The sequence below is a fragment of the Cyclopterus lumpus genome, chromosome 21 (genome assembly GCF_009769545.1).
Source record: "Cyclopterus lumpus isolate fCycLum1 chromosome 21, fCycLum1.pri, whole genome shotgun sequence".
Classification (NCBI taxonomy): Eukaryota; Metazoa; Chordata; class Actinopteri; order Perciformes; family Cyclopteridae; genus Cyclopterus; species Cyclopterus lumpus.
In genome coordinates, this window is record NC_046986.1 from 23,501,654 (window position 1) to 23,519,990 (window position 18,337).

Consider the following 18,337-nt stretch of genomic DNA (forward strand, 5'->3'; position numbering starts at 1 on the left):
CTATTTCAACCTAACCTAAATTAATTTTGTATTTTGTTCCCCTATCGCATAAAATGTATCCCTATATTAAACAGCATACTTATGCAACTTATTTACATATATGGCATATGCCCCTTATATGAGTGTTATAGTTTCATGTTTTGAAGACCAACAAGTATGTTCAGACCAAAGGCTGAGGTGCAAAAAAGCAGTTCACAGGATGCCACTACATTATAAAATCCCCTCATTTAAGGTGCGTGGCAGCAACAGACAGATGGTGAGAGGTGAACTCGAGGGTGGGGGAGGAGGACGGTGCGTCCCTGTGGCCGGCGATGGACTCGCAGGGTCGCCAAACAGGAGAACTCCCACCTCCCTGGTTGATGGACAGTCTGACTTGCTGTGCCATCTGAGGCTCGAATGGTTATGAAGGGGCATCTTCTGTTTCTCACTCTGCCGTGGACAGACTAGCCTGCAGGATTGCCGCAGATGCCGTGTTGCCATGTGGGTCGTGATGATTAGCGGGGTGTGGAGCCTGTTACTGAATATGGATGTTGCTTTCTGGCCTGTGTGAGTGCAGGTTCTCCGCCTCAGGAGACGGGCCTAGTCTGTGTCACATTGATGTTATAGCAGCAGATGGCTCAACGAGGGACAAACATCTGTACGGAACCGTATTGAGAGAGAAAGCATCTATACTATATAGTTTTAATATCTTCTGTTACATCGAATTCCATGATATACAGCATGTTAGGATAATGGAGATACGTTTACACGTGCAAACATTGTTATTGCCTAAGTATCGCCGTAGTTTGGCAGGTTTACAAAATGGCAATAAAACAAGCTAATTTGGTCATTGCTATGCAGTGTGTCTGTCTGTCTGCTGTGTCAGTCAAGATAAACTGAGTCAGATGTTAGCCATTAGTATATGTGGCTGAAAGCAATCTTCTGAGGGTCATTTTTCTGGGGGTCAAAGGTCATTCCGCCAATACGTGTGTCCTTCCTTCAGCATATTGTAGTGAAAGGGAGCTGTGGATAATAAACAGGTGTAGATTCAGGAGAAGACTGGGATGCCATTTCAGTGCTCAAAGAAGGATGAAGGCTGACCACCTGGTTCGCTTATGAATGTACCGTATGGTCACCGTTTGGTCAAGTGACCGAAATAAACTTGATGCACCTGCTTACCCTGTCAGAGATGGGAATAATACAACATCTTCATTATGTTCGGGTTGGTAAAGTGAAGCAAGCATGCTATCCTGCTGTGTCTCTGCGGAGGCTAAATTCTAATTGTAGCACTTGTTGGAGAAGCAAGTCAAAGTTAAAGTCAAAGTTTTGGGAATATAAAAATAATCCAGTCACTGCAGTCAAACGAAAAGTGTACTCCACTTTTTTAATATTGTTATGCAATCAGCATTGAACCGCCGATCTCAGCTCACAGTCTCTCTCTCTCTCTCTGTCTATCTGTCTGTCCCTCTCTCTCTGTCTGTCTGTCTGTCTGTCTCTCTCTCTCCCTCTCTCTCTCAAGCATGTGTGTTCCTGCTGGTCAGTGTGGAGGAAAGTTATCCGGATTATCTTGCACCATTCTGCCATGAAGTGCAGCTGTTCACCGTACATTAACGCATCTGTGAAAAGCTGAGCCGGCTGAAAATTGGAAGAAAAACTCCGTCTGTTATGCCATCAGAGATTATGACTTCGGTAAACATTGTTCCCACTGCGATAATGCATCCCATTCATGGCACATTTTTACAGGGATCGTGGGCTGGACTTAGTGGATTGGAATAATTGTCTGTGAAATAATTTCAATGTTATACTTGCTTTATAGAATTTAATGCTTTTTCAGCTCGGTCATAGTAATCCAAAAGTTTAATAAATGGATCTGTCGGATAGTTTCCCACAATCCCCTGAGCAGTGGTTCTCATAGAGCCTAAAATACATGACCCTGATGACCTTCCTCCCAAAAGTCGACTACCACCCAACCCAACCTCCCAACTCTGTCTGCTAGCTTTGAATTATAACCTTTGCGCACTGGCGGGAGCACAATGTGACGATTGTGATTGTATTTTAATTCTGATGGCGGAGTGAAAAAAGATAGCTTCCTCTGAGAATGGGCTAGATTTATGGGCCCTGTCCTGGCCGCCGGCCCCACATCCTCTCTGATCTGCTTTTACTCCGACGACCCCTCGACCCTCGGGGGTCATTAGAGAGGCCCCAAATGGTCCGGCTGGCCACCAGCCCACCTCACGCTGCTTGTTTTCCAATCAAATCACTATATTTAACGGGGACACGAGCCCAGGGCCAAGTCCAAACAGACATCTGTTTGAAATTGTTCCTCGCAATTATTTCACACAGAAGTTCCTTCTCCGCACCCCTTCCGCTCTCCTCGCCCCCACTTTGGTCTTTTGTTTGTTGTTGTTTTGGGGTTTTTTCAGCAAAACCTCCCCCTCTGGATTGCTAATGGACAGAAATGAGAGGGTGGGAGGGGTTTTGGGGTTGAAAAGTGTGGTGGTGGCGAGGGTCTGGCTCCTGGATCCGCTGTCACCGAGACGCGCAGCCAGGAGGAGAATAGGAAAACCATTCAGCACAAAGCCGGCTGTTCCACAGCTTTTACACTCTGGGGCCCTGTGCTGCTGCCAGCTCCATGATGTCTCCATCGAGACCGCCAGGCAGTGTCTTTCATACCCCGATGGCAGCATGGATTCATCAACAAGGCTTATGTGAAAGAGGATAATTCAACTATTATTGTGATTATTGGTTAGGTTTGTTTTAATTTTTGGGCAAGGATAAGACTTCTAGGAAGTCCTTACAAAGATATCGTGTTTTGTGTGTGTGAAAAACATGCATTGCATTCTTATGCATTTAAAGGACTATCATCTTTATTACACCCCTCCGGATGGCTAAGGACCAAAAGGCCTCCCATCCTCTGAGACTTTGTTCAAACACTGACTGACAGGAAAAGGCCGTCAGCCACTCATAAGGCTGGTTTGCGGCTGTAGAACGATCTGAGGCCACAATAAGTGTTTTAAAAGGACGAAGAATCTAAAGCCATGCTAGTGGCTCTGTTAAACTTTACCCAGCTAAATATTAAAATGAGTTAATATCATAGTGAAAAGGTAACAAGTCACCAAATGTATTTCTTGTAGAAGCTTAAAAATGGAAACCAAGGTTCGTTAAAGTAGTACCTCCTGAGTACCTCCCACAAAAGTAAAAGCTTCTTTCTGGCTGGCAAGATGTAAAAAACACACCACACATTAATATCTTAAGATGGTGGCCAGGGTGGGAAAATGTTTTTGTGAAAATCAATTCTGTCATGTCTGCTTGATACAGAGTTTGTCGGTATTGTGAACACTTTAAGTACAACAGTGATACAAAAGAGGTCAGTTTGTCGATAAGAATACAGCACACTGTATAACGGTAAAGTACTTTGTACCACACAGCTTATGTTTTAGGAACTCAAGTTTTTTGTTTAAACATCAGAGTGTGGGGCAATGATTAGAAACTGATTACTATGATATCTGAGACACTTTAAATATAGAATATAATGGCAGATTTCAAAGCGGAATACATGGAACAACGTTATGTAATTGATACAAAAAGGTAACTGTATTCTGTTATGGTTACATGAAAAAATAAGTATCACATTACTGATACATTTAATACAAATTAAATGCCGGATTACGACCTTAAAATCACTTTTTAAATAAAGAGCAATATACTACCCATGGACGTATGACGACCTGGCCTTCACCTATAAAATGTTACTCCAAGAGACACAAACCATATCCCAACCAAGAAGAGACTCAGAATGACCACAAATAAACATATAACAAAAAGACAAAAAAGAGATGCAGAGTAGCTGCAAAGAGACTCTCAACGACTATAACAAGGGGCAAAACAACCGCAAAGAGACACAAAACAACCGCAAAGAGACACAAAACAACCGCAAAGTGACACAAAACAACCGCAAAGAGACACAAATCAACCGCAAAGAGACACAAAACAACAGCAACGATCACAAAATGAATAGAAAAAAGACTGGGATGGAAATCTGGCATTCTTTCATATGTAAAGCATGGAAGGGAACATCACAGTTCAAGTGTCTTCTATATGTGAATATGCTGTCATCATCCAGGGAATTCATGTCATTTAAAGAAACCTGTGCAGGTGAGCCCAACCGCTAACGTTAGCTAATCATAGTTAGCTGAAGCTAACAGTTAGCTAGCCAAGCTAACTACTAATACGACTACTGAAAAATATTGTGGCACTGTTGGTGGTCATGCTGGTGACCAAGATGCTGTATTAGGTATTGAGATAATCTGAAAGTAACGTTAATATTAGGATACTTACATTTTTTTTAACACATAGGCCTTATTAGTTTTTGTATTAGAACACATTCATAAAGTAGGTCTCCTTCCAACCCAGCTGGGATCAGAATGATCATGATGGGTTTACCATAAGTAGACAGCTAAATGCGTTTGCATTATTGTTTCATACTTAAATCATTGTTTTCTGTAATACATCTGTGATAATAGCTATCCAGCTGTGTGGGGTATGTCGGCGTATGAGCATATAGCAGGAGTGTCCTGCTGTCACTCAAAAGGATGCTCTTAGTCGCCCCCACCCATGCAGCCGCAGATTAGATGTGTGATAGTGCATTGTCACCTAAAATGGGACATTTTGACACTTTGGGGTGCTAAAAGCAGGAATCTCATCGAGGACTTTAACACTGTACCTGAGTTACACTAAAAGCCAAGTGAGTGGTTTTCCTTCAGTCATTTGGTAAGGATGCTACACACAACCAAATACATGTATGGTACTCATTTACACATTTGGGTTTTCTTATTTGATTCAATGAGTATATTTTATGGCACAAAGATGCCAAACAGCTGCTACAAAGATATTTTAACTGTGTGCACATGGATATCAAATTTGCATCAGAAAGGCATCTAATCTTTCCACATTTTTAACCCAATTACAGCACCAGATTATTGAGGTTCCATGTGTTATTGTGAGTTGACCACAAAATCCATTGTCACATAATATTATATTAAATACAGTGTTGCTCTACATAGACTCCTCATACAAACAAGTTAATAAATATGTTTTGATTATTATTGTTATTAATATTAATACTAATAATATAAATTTGTCCTGCAGCTCCAAGCTACTTCACTGGTGACTGCCATGTACGAGTTCATATTTCAGTTACATTATTATCTTTACACCCATTACTGTGTTGTCTATTGTATTTCCTGTTGGGTTTTGTGTAACATTCTTTTGTTGTGAAGCATCTCTCCACGATGATGAGTCTGTGTACAGACGGGAGGGAGAACAGCTGACCAGCTTACTCTGGTGTGGTCAGAACAACCCGGAGCTGAACAAGCTCCAAACTGTGGAGACGACAGTGGACCTAAGGAGGAGCCCCCCAACTCTGCCCCCCCTCACCATACTCAACAGCACTGTGTCCGCTGTAGAGACCTTCAGGTTTCTGGGATCCACAATCTCCCAGGACCTGAAGTGGGCCTCCAACATCGACACCATCAGGAAAAAGGCCCAGCAGAGGATGTACTTCCTGCTTCAGCTGAGGAAGTACAACCGGCCTCAGGAGCTGCTGATCCTGTTCTACTCCATCATCCAGTCTGTTCTCTGCTGTTCCATCACTGTGTGGCCATCCAACAGGACAGGACCAGACTGTCAGGTCTGCAGAGAAAGTAACTGGTGCCGGACTTGTACATCTCCAGAGTGAGGAAATGGGCTGGAAAGATCACTGCAGACCTTCACACCCCGGACACAAGCTGTTCCCACTCCTCCCCTCTGGTAGGCGCTACAGAGCACTGTACGCCAAAACCACCTGACACAGGAACACATCTGTCATACTGCCCTATTACCTCCATCTCATTGTCATTGTTGTCGTGTCTTTATGTTCATATATATACTTTTGTATATTTATATTTGTACATAGTCATTAAATATTTATAATTACTTCTGTTCTACTTTGTTGTTTTTAGTTTATTGCCTATTTCTGTGTATGTATGTTCAGTATATAGAGCAATAAAGCTGATTCTGATTCTGATCAATCTTTACTTACAGTTCTCCATTCCTTACGTTGGTCGCTGTGAGGAGAGTCATGTCCACAGTGCCAGAGAGCATCATGCTACAGCTGCAGTCCACAGTTTGCCAAGCGTTGCCGTGTCCATCGGGAGCACGATGCCACAGACATATACTCGTATCACAATAAGCACACATGATATTTACAGTACACTTTCCAGAACATCTGTGCGTTTCACAATTTTAAAACAGGAAGAACATTAAGCTAAGAACACCTCATGTGGTCTTGATTACATCATCAGAATCAACTGAGACGTCATCAAGGCGCATGAGGCCATGGACATTTGAAATGTTGGGAAAATAAATCCCAGTGGCACTGACCTTCATGTCTTTGACAGAAAGTTACATTTTCATAACAAAAATATATTTTCATTTGCAGTGTAGACCATAACAGTGCTGCCCTCATTTGCATTTACAATAAGAAACATTTATTAATATATTGCCATCTTTATCTGCAAACACAAAAACAGTATTCAATGACTAGATGAAATACTTTCTGGTCTCATGGGATATTTAAGGTGTAGCCATCACCTGGGAAATCTACTGACATGAAATCCGCAGTTGAAGAAGCATTTGTCACCCGTCCATCTTGGAGGGTGTGAGAGGTTTTTACTATGCTAACCAGTTTATCTATCAGGCAATGGTTAAGGTCCTTCCATTAGACAGTAATGAGCAACGTTCTATGCATTTCCAGATGTGGTTTGACCAAATTCCAGTGGTTCAAATTGATATAAGAAGATGACAGAATAAAAGAGAAAAGCAGTAGTTCCTCAAAATAGCGAACATCTCACGTGCTGGCATTATGTCCAGAAATATATGCTTGTTCCTTCCTTCTAACAGCGCCTCATTGGTTTGACATTCTACATAGACCTGCTGTGTTTGCTAAACAGAGGTACTTTATTTGGAAAGTGGACCATTGTGCATTGTATGGAAGGAAACAATCTGTGTGTTGTCTGGGCTGATGCTTTTGCTGCATCAGACTCTCTTTCCTGCCTCCAGCCCCTGGGGGTGTGGGGGGTGGGGGGAGGAATATATGATACTTGTGAGATGGTAAGGCCTCATGTTAAACTCAAGTGAACAGCTGGGTCTCTTGCTGCAGTTAAAAGTAACTGACCCCAGAGTAACATGTTGTGGTTAGTTTCTTTAAACCAACATCCTTTGATGGTGGTATGCAGATTATACCAGTGCTGAACGCTTGTATAGGATTGCAGCCCTGTATTATTAAGGAAAAAAACACATTAAAATATCTGTTTGCAAACTCTGCTTTTGTTTTTTGAAGCCCAGTCCTTCCACCGTCTCTCAGCTGTACTCAGATACTCAAACTGTAGTTACAGTCGGCATTTCTACGACATAATTACAGTGTTATGGATGTGAAAACACTAGTTCATCCACAAGAGCTTTTATGTAGCAACATCAGCCTCAGTCCGGGTCTCCCAACCCCTCTACAAGGTCAAGGGTTCAGGTTTAGGGTGGGAAACCTCCTTTGGCCTATGAGAGGCTGTGCTCCAGAAGAACTGCTACATTGGGAGTGTTTTCACAGTGTTGGGGAGGTGCTCGGGTCAGTGGCTCGGAGAAATATGTGAGTGAGCCAAACCAAAGGAACTGCCCATACTGCCTGTGGTCTTAACCCACTATAACAGTTCTATCTTTAATTTTTTTAATGCATCTTGGAATATAAAAGATTTTTTAAATGTTTTATTCCACTCGTATCGTATTCAGCAGACAAAAAGTAAATGATGCGTTTGTGTCAAAGGGAAAGTGCAGCAGTTGAGTGGGTGTACATTCCTTGTGCCAGCTACAACAGGAAAAGGAAAAGTTAAATAGAAGCTCAAAACGTTGCTGACAAAGAGCTAAGAGGAGGTCATCCCCTCACAACACTCACTCTTACTCACATAAGCCTTTAATCAGAAGATCCCTCTGACTTCAATCAAATGATGGCATTCCTCAACGGCCTACTCATGACGAAGCTCTCAGAGCATCTGACCTCCAGTCTGGTTGGCAATGGAGGATAACCTAAGAGAGGTCATCATCCGGGTTAAGGACTGACCCTGGACTCTCACTCCCCCGAGGAAGGCCACAATGCAGGCCTTCATCACAAACATCCCTGAGGCTCTGTGCGGGTTGATCATAATTCTTGCACTTCCAGAGTTTAGTGGGGCACGCTCTGCCCTTGGGCCAGCAGCAGCAGCGGGATGGGCAACTACTCTATTGGAGCAGTAGGTAACCCTGACTCGGACACGGGTCACGGCCCTCTGATCTCCGTGGGCACAGAGCTCGACGCAGGAAGCCTTTGATGAGAAACTGAGCCAAGACTGGAGAGAAAGGCACAACAGCCCCAGCCAGTGAATAGCTTTATTATGATGACCCGACCTCAAAGGTCAAAGAGCAAAATGCGACACACTCCGATACTTCTTCAAATACCCTCTGATACATTGAGGATACATTTCAAACCAAATTTTGCCACATTTCAATAAATAAAAGAAAAAAGTAGTGCCAATAGCAGCAGGTCTAATCAAACAATGAACTACTATTCACACTCCGCTGGCAACTGGTGAGCTGCTAAGAAACTAAATTATCTCTTAAGTGGTGAAGAATACTTTGGGGACCTGATGGATCTGGGTGATTAAAGAAATGGATGAACAAATGGAGTTACATTAAAACGAGAAAAAAAAGAAATGCGCTAAGTTTAGTACACAGGATCACTGATGGGGTTGTAATTTGTCAGTTGTGTCAGTATTTTTAGTTTTACACTAAAGTATTGGACAAGCTGAAGGTTTGACCTGATGATGGCACATGATGAAACGTAAGTGGATCACTAAAGCTATTACAATTCACCCTGGGTCTGTCAAACTGCTGGTGGGGCTATTTGAATAGACAGGTCCCCACCAAAGACCTCATCTGGGAACCATGAATGTCCTAACAGGATTATGTGCCTAATCCATCCAGTAGATGTTGAGATATTTTGCTGGGAAAACTTGACATGATGCCGCTACTTAAAAAAGTCAGAGGATCGCCCAAGTAATTATAATTAATTCTCGAGGGACCTCGGAAATACATACAACATTTCTTGGAAATCCATCCAATGTGGGAATAACCAAAGGTCAGTGGGGTCAAACCTCCAACAGCAACCTCTGGAGCTGAAATATGAAGAATGCTGAAATGCCAACAACCGAATGGCTCCAAAAGGGAGTCAATCCCAATAGACCCCCCTGTGTTTACAGTCTGGTTAAAAAAAGATGTTTGGTTTCTATGGTTAATATTCTTTTTAATCATTATTTTAAGTCTTAAAACTATGCATGATAAAGGGCCTGGCCACTTTGAGTAACATATCGGTGCCGGCACTGCTGCTAGCTGATTGCTAAGGTCACCTTGGTTAATTTAAGTTAGCCCGACCTCTCAACATGTGTTTGTGGTGTTGCTGCCATTTGGAGAATGATTCATGCAACATCGGACACAATGTGGCTTGCTGTGCGATGAGTTGTACTCAAGGCATCTTACTGGCCAATGTTGGATGATGGTCTGGATGATGTCCATTCTCTAGATTGCATTTCACTGGAGTTGTGCCTTGTCCAATGTCTCATGACTTTTTACCTTTCACTGTGACTACGTCCATATTCCAGACGGTCAATGGCTCCAACCAACATTGCCGTCCTTGAGTCATGCAGCTACTGTAGCTAAAGAGAGACGATTGTCATGTCCAGGAAACTGTAATGTTAAAGTTAATCAGTTTCATGTCTTGTATCGATGTTGTCTCGTGATTTCCTGTTTTTATTTTGAAAATCAACTATCCTCTTGTTTCAGGCAACTTGTTCATTCTTCTGTGTGTTTCCCCTCTGGTCTGATTGGCTGCCTCGCTCCTGATTGTTTCCACCTGTACCCTCACCCTGTGTATATATTGTCTGCGTCTCCCTTTGTCCTGGGCCAGTTCGTCTTGTCTTTTGTGCCAGAGAACCAGCCATTTTCATGGAATTCATCAGTCACCAGGTCACGATTTTATGTTACGTTGTTCATGTGGATTTTCTGTTTGTTTGTTTCCAGTTAATTAAAACTGAGATTTTTGTTGTTACTTTGCTTTGAGTCGTGCATTTGGGTTCTAGTCTTTGTTCGGTCATGACAGAACGAACTGGCCAGTAAGAACCCAGCCGACTCTGATCCCCTGACGATAACCATCATGGACTATTTTTCCCTCCTGTGTTCGGGTGGGCCTCATGGCCGAAGAAAGAGTTCATTGGAGTACAAGGTGGATCCAGCTCCGAACCCCTTTGAGGGGACCCGCCTGGCTCGGGGTGGTCCCCGGAGCCTCCAGAAGGGGTACTATCATCCCCATGGGGCAGGGGCACACGAGTCATTCGTGGGGAGCCGCCTGGCTTATGGGGGGCCTCGTAGCCTCCAGAAGGGGTACTATGATCCCCATGGGGCCGGGGCACACAAGTCATTCGTGGGGAGCCGCCTAGCTTATGGGGGGCCTCGTAGCCTCAGGGGCAAGGCCTTTCCAGCCCCGGACTTGGAGGTCCAGACCTCCGCACTGCGTCGGCGTCGGGCTGCTGCTTCTGGGCCGCGGCGGCGTACAGTTCCCGCTGCGGACTCCGCACCGCAGTCCACGCCTATTCCCGCTATCGCCAACACACCGCAGTCCACGCCAGTTTCCACTGCGGACTCCGCACCGCAGTCCACGCCGGTTCCCGCTATCGCTACCACGTCACAGTCCGCGCCAGTTCCCGCTGCGAACTCCTTCACGCCGCAGTCAACGCCAGTTCCCGCTGCGGACTCTGCACCGCAGTCCATGCCTGTTCCCGCTCCCGCCTCCGTGCCGCAGTCCATGCCAGATCCCGCTGCTGCTTCCGTGCCGCAGTCCATGCCAGATCTCACTGCTGACTCCCTGCCGCAGTCCATGCCAGTTCTGATTACCCGTGTCCTGTCGGCGCCCCGACCGATCCCAGCTCCACGTGTCCAGACTCGTGCTCCCCGTGTCTCGATTCGTGCTCCCTGTGTCCCGACTTGTGTTCCCCGTGTCTCGAGTTGTAATCTGCAACCTGACCGCTAAATTTTTTACCGCTTTTTCGTCCTGCACACACGCCTTGCCTTGAACGCATCGCTCTCTCTCTTCCGGTAAGCGTATTGCATCTCTTCCGGTTGCCAGCTTAGCAGCTCGCGATGTCTTTTTCTCCCCCTCCCGCTCCCTCTTGCTCAGTGTCTCATGTATAGCTATTCCTCTGCCTCCCTTAATGATAACGGTACATGGAACAAGTGTAGTTCATTTGCTAGGTTGGAGGCAGTTCTAAGTGGGTTAGATGCACGGCTCCGCACCATCGAAGCTCAGACAGTTACGCTAGTTAGCCCGCCTCCCCCCATAGCCGGTGCGGAGCCTTTAGCATTAGCCTCTGTTAGCTGTCCCCCGGCAGCCCCCGAGCAGCTGGGTGACTGTTCGAAGGGGTTTTAAGTCTAACCAGAAGCCCACTGAGCCCTGCCAACCTCTTCATGTTTCGAACCAGTTTTCCCCGTGGAGAAACCCACTCTGGTTATAGGTAGCTCCATAGTCAGAAACGTGAAGATAGGGAAGCCAGGGACTAAAGTCATATGGATCCCGGGGGCCAGAGCGGGCGACATTGAATCTTGTTTAAAACTGCTGGCTAAAGATGAGCGTAGTTACAGTAAGATTATAATACACGCCGGAGGTAATGACTCCCGACTGCGGCGGTCGGAGGTCACTAAAATTAATGTGGAATCGGTGTGTACTTATGCCAAGACAATGTCGGACACCGTAGTTTTCTCTGGCCCTCTCCCCAATCTGATCAATGATGACATGTATAGCCGCATGTCGTCATTCAACCGCTGGTTGTCCACGTGGTGCCCAGCAAACAATGTGGGCTACATAGATAACTGGCAGACTTTCTGGGGAAAGCCTGATCTGATGAGTCCAGACGGCATTCATCCCACTTGGGATGGAGCGCGTCTCATTTCTGCAAACATGGCCAAATTGATTAACGGACTTAATCCATGACCCAGAGTTCAGATCAGGAAGCAGAAACAGAGTTGTAGTCTTCCACCCTTCTCTGCACTTCCATTCGAGCAGTTACCAACCCTTAACCTTAACTCTATAGAGACTGTGTCTGTCCCACGGCCACTTAAATTAATTAAATCAAAAGTAACCAGAAGAGGAGTCATACAAAATAACCTCATACAGATTAACATCACTATTTCAAAAGTGCAACAAAACAAGAGAATTAAATGTGGACTCCTAAATATTAGATCTCTATCATCTAAAGCTGTATTAGTAAATTATTTAATATCAGACAATCCCATTGATTTATTGTGTCTTAATGAAACCTGGCTGAGCAATGAAGAATATGTCAGCCATAGTCATATTAATACACACATTCCTCGAGGCACCGGCTGAGGAGGTGGAATAGCAGCCATCTTTGACTCAAGCCTATTAATGAATCCTAAACCTAAACTACTACTCATTTGATAGCCTTGTTCTTAGTCTTTCACATCCAACCTGGAAAACATTACAGCCAATCCTATTTGTTATATTGTACCGGCCACCAGGTCCATATTCAGAATTTATATCTGAATTTTCAGAGTGTTTATCAAATTTAGTCCTTAAAACTGATAAGGTTATTATTGTAGGAGATTTTAATATTCATGTGGATATTGATAATGATTGCCTTAGTACTGCATTTATCTCATTGTTGGACTCGATTGGCTTCTGTCAGAGTACAGAAACCCACTCACTGCTTTGGCCACACCCTCGACCTTGTTCTTGCATATGGCATTGACAGAGCATTTGGAGGTCTTCCCACAGAACCCTCTTCTGTCAGACCATTACCTCATAACTTTTGAGTTTATACTCCCGGAGTGTACACCGTTAGTCAAAAGTTTCTACACCAGATGTCTAACTGACAGTGCTGTAGCTAAATTTAAAGAAGTGATTCCTTCTGCATTTGATTCAATACCACGTCTCAATGTGACAGAGGACTCCTGTGCTAACTTTAGTCCGTCCCAGATTGATCATCTTGTCGATAGTGCTACAGGCTCACTGAGAATGATACTAGACTCGATAGCCCCACTGAAGAAAAAGACAGTGAGGCAAAGGAGGTTTGCTCCCTGGTATAACCCTCAGACCCGCGACCTAAAGCAAACTTCACGAAAGCTCGAAAGTATATGGCGTTCCACCAATCTGGAAGAATCACGCTTAGTTTGGCGAGATAGCCTTAAAACATATAAAAAGGCTCTCCGTAATGCCAGAGCAGCCTATTACTCATCAGTAATAGAGAAAAATAAGAACAACCCCAGGGTTCTCTTTAGCATTGTAGCCAGGCTGACAGAGAGTCACAGCTCTGTGGAGCCGTGTATTCCTATAGACCTCAGTAGTAATGACTTCATGAACTTCTTCAATGAAAAGATTTTAACTATTAGAGGCAAGATTGATGATCTCTTGCCCTCAACTACTGCCGATCTGTCATCAAGAGGAGTGGCCTTGGAAACGGCTGTATGCCCTGGTGTATATTTGGATAGCTTTTCTCCCATTAACCTAGACCAATTGTCTTCAACGGTTTCTACTTCTAAACCATCTACCTGTCTCTTAGACCCCATCCCAACGAGGCTGCTTAAAGTCGTGTTGCCTTTAATTGGCACCTCTCTGCTGGATATTGTTAATGTGTCTTTGCTAACAGGGCATGTACCACATTCCTTCAAAGTAGCTGTAATTAAACCTCTCCTGAAAAAGCCCACTCTTAATCCAGAGGTGTTGGCTAACTACAGACCAATCTCTAACCTTCCCTTCCTCTCTAAGATCCTTGAGAAAGTAGTCACAAATCAGTTGTGCGACTTCCTACATCAGAATAGTTTATTTGAGGAGTTTCAGTCAGGATTTAGAAAACATCACAGCACAGAGACAGCACTGGTGAAAATTACAAATGACCTCCTAATTGCATCAGATAAAGGACTCTTCTCTGTACTGGTATTATTAGACCTTAGTGCTGCGTTCGACACCATTGATCATGACATCCTATTACAGAGACTGGATCAGTCGATTGGCATTTCAGGTACCGCACTAAGTTGGTTCAAATCCTATTTATCAGATCGAGCTCAATTTGTATTTGTAAACGATGAAGCCTCAATGACCACCAACGTTAATCACAGAGTTCCACAAGGTTCTGTGCTTGGACCAATTTCATTTACCTTTATATATGCTTCCTTTGGGCAATATTATCAGGAAACACTGCATAAACTTTCATTGCTATGCAGACGATACTCAATTATATCTATCGATCAAATCAGAGGAGACCAACCAGCTCGCTAAAATTCAAGAATGTCTTAAAGACATAAAAACATGGATGACCTGCAACTTCCTGATGTTAAACTCAGACAAAACTGAAGTTATTTTACTGGGCCCTGAACACCTCAGAGATCAATTATCTGGTGATGTGGTTTCTGTAGATGGCATTGCCCTGGCATCCAACACCACTGTAAAGAATCTATAGTTATCTTTGATTGAGACTTGTCCTTTAACTCCCACGTTAAGCAAATCTCAAGGATTGCATTTTTTCATCTACGTAACATTTCAAAAATCAGGCACATCTTGTCTAAAAAAGATGCAGAAAAGCCTGGTTCACGCGTTTGTTACTTCCAGACTAGATTACTGCAACTCCTTATTATCAGGCTGCTCTAATAAGTCTCTTAAACCCCTCCAGTTAATCCAGAATGCTGCAGCTCGTGTACTCACAAAAACTAAGAAAAGAGATCACATGACTCCTGTATTAGCTGCTCTGCACTGGCTCAAGAATCACATTTAAAATTCTTCTCCTCACCTACAAAGCCTTGATTGGTGATGCACCATCATATCTTAAGGAGCTTGTAGTACCATATTGCCCCACTAGAGAGCTGCGCTCACTAAATGTGGGGCTACTCGTGGTTCCTAGAGCCTTCAGTTATCAAGCTCCTCTTTTATGGAACCAGCTTCCACTTTCAGTCCGGGAGGCAGACACAGTCACCTCATTCAAGAATAGACTTAAGACTTTCCTGTTTGATAGTGCTTATAGTTAGGGCTGAATCAGGTTTGCCCTGGTCCAGCCCCTTGATATGCTGCTATAGGCTTATAGGCTGCTGGGGGATTTTTTAGGATACACTGAGCACCTATCTCCTCTTCTCTCTCTCCTTATGGATTAATTTACATCTCTCCATTGCACCTTATTCACTCTGCTTCCTCCCCGGAGTCGCTGTGACTTCACATCTCATAGGGTCCATTGGACCTGGAGGTGTCTGATGGCTGGTGAGCCGGCCTCCCGCGTTGGCCCTGCTGATGCCCCGCCCCCCCTCCTCTCTACCTCCTTCTGTTTCATGGATTGGAGTTCCATTCATACATTGTCATATTCATGTAATGTGTTTATGTAACTTTCTAATGCTGTTCATTCTGTACACATGACATCTATTGCTTCTGTCCATCCGGGGAGAGGGATCCTCCTCTGTTGCTCTCCTGAAGGTTTCTTCCCTTTTTTCCCTGTCAAAGGTTATTTTTGGGGAGTTTTTCCTGATCCGATGTGAGGTCCTGGGACAGGGATGTCGTATGTGTACAGATTGTAAAGCCCTCTGAGGAAAATTTGTGATTTTGGGCTATACAAAATAAACTGAATTGAATTGACTCCGGCTCCCCGTGTCCCGACTCAAGCTCTCCGTGCTCCCCGTGTTCCGTCGCTGCCTGGTGGCCGTCCTCCGGCCCGCCCCCCGGACTGCTTCTGCCATGCCCTTTGTGCCCGAGAACCAGCCATTTTCATGGAATTCATCAGTCACCAGGTCACGATTTTCTGTTACTTTGTTCATGTAGATTTTCTGTTTGTTTGTTTCCAGTTAATTAAACCTGAGATTTTTGTTGTTACTTTGCTTTGAGTCGTGCATTTGGGTTCTAGTCTTTGTTCGTTCATGACAACGATAAGATTATTATCAAAGCAGAGATCCATCACATACAACAGTAGTAATATCTATTTAATGATACATCAATACAAAGGTATTTTAAGAACATTACTATATTGCAGGATTGTAAACTTTAAAGCTATTTTTTTTTCAAGAAAAGTCAATGCTGCTCATCAATAACCTTTTTAACACTGCAGATTGTCTGGTACTGGGGGCCCATGGATCTTCTACTACTTTCACTCTCAAACTATGAGCGCATTACTGTTTATGAGAATCTATTTTGAAGCTTTGTGGCTTTGTAGTTTGCATTTGGGTCAGAGGGTCAGGGGTGTCGTGTGGATGAACGACTGCATTCCTTATAGCATATTGAATCGCTATTCATCAGGTTGCTAGATGTAAGAACAGGCAAATATGTACTTGTTAATAAGACCATTTTTATAAGGACATAGCATGTTGCTTGGAGCTTGTTGCAAAACATAATAATTGCTTGAGCACACAGATAAAGTTTGGGTGGAACACAGAGGGAGCCACCTCATTACCTGCTCTGGTAGACATTACTCCACGAAATATTCACTTATTCATAATAATGCTCTATGTCCCGTGTATAGAACTTTTTTAAAGTCTACATTTTGTGTTCAGCATTGTCAAGGAACCAGGGTGATTACGTATGGATACACTGCCCCGTATGTTACAGTATGAAGCTGTGCGCCTCAGAGCACACCATCTCTCCTCATCTGTGTGCTTTGTCTAATCATCCATTTCTGCCTCACTAACCTCTTGTTCTCTTCTCTGGAGACACTCCTTACCCTGGGGCTATTTTTCTCCCATCCTCTCTCTAAGAGAATAAGAAATTCCAGTGGCAAAAGCAATCAGTGGGCTCCACTTTGAACCAGTCCCCAGTTGCATTCGCTGTCAAATTAAAAGGGATTTGTTCTCTTTTCTTTTAGCGCTCTAGCATCTTCTCTGTTGCCCCCGTCCCCACTAGCTTTTTGCTCCGTTCAACTTGCAGCAGCTTTCTCTTTCTCAGATTGTTCCTCTCCTTTCCCTTTTCATTGTGCCACCTCTTCTCCTCTCTCTCCTGTTTTATGTTGCTATCAGGCTCATTTCTTCAGGGTCGGCCTGCCACTGTTAGTTTTGGACAACATGCCGTCTAACTGTAGGAACTGCTCTGTATGCATTTTGGGTCTAAGGAGTGTCCTTTTTCACATGCTCTCTTATGCAGAATCAAGAAAGAAAATGCACTACTAGGTAGTACATGACTTTTTCAATAGCAGAGCATCAAGAAAGATATGCAGATGTATGCAGAGGCGAGACAACAAATGTTGCTCCTCTATTTGAAACATATGCACTGCAGCAAAGAGCAATCTAAACAGACCTGACTGTGAAATGAGAGAAAGGCTTGTACAAAGAAATTGGTTTAATTCTGGTGTTATGTACTGTGTTTATGTTAAAGTTTTATTTACAGCAACAGTAAAATACAGCCCCGCAAACGGACAGTTTGAGGAATTATTTTTAAATCTTTCTTTCATTTATCCTCCAATAAAGCTGGAAACTTGTTTACATTCTGTCTGAATGATGTCACCTCTCATGATGCTGCTCCGCTCACTCAATTCATATCCTCAAAACTCTGCAGGAACATTTCTGAAGACCTGCCAACAAAACCTGAATTGTGCCAAAGTATGAGTAAGAAAATAAGATTCTTGATTTCAGTATCAGTGGAACATTCATGGTTTGGATGCAAGGAGGAACAGCACAGCGTCATTGATGCTGCTAATCAATACAGTTTTGAACCCGGCCCTCTATATGAAACATAGGTAGAGATAAAAAGTAACACTTATGGAAAAGAAAGCACAAAAAAAAAGAAAAGACACTTGAAAAAAACCTGAAAATAATTGCTCTAAGCTCCTTGTCCTCATAATGTAAATAAAGTATTACACCAATATAAAATGTAAGGCGTCATTGCCATTTGCCCCTAAATGTGGTCTAAATGCTCTCTTTGATGACTTGTTGTAGTCATTATACATCTTTAAAGGAATAGTCTAATTCAAGACTATTAGAGGACAAGATCAATAGTCTCCGTCTGTGTGTTAATGTGAAGCTAGAACAGAAGTGTAAAAAAGACTGAAGTGACTGATATGTACAGACTCCACGGTGTGATGACGTGCATTGATTCTTTCGCTGCAGCCCATCAGCAGCACTGCTTTGCTCTGACTGTCTGCCAGAAAGCACATTTCCAAAATGGTCTAACCTTAAAAGCCGCTATGCTTATTTTAGTAATAATAATAATAATAAATTACATTACATCAACTGATGCTTTTAAGCAATGTTAAAGGGGTCGCTCCTATTG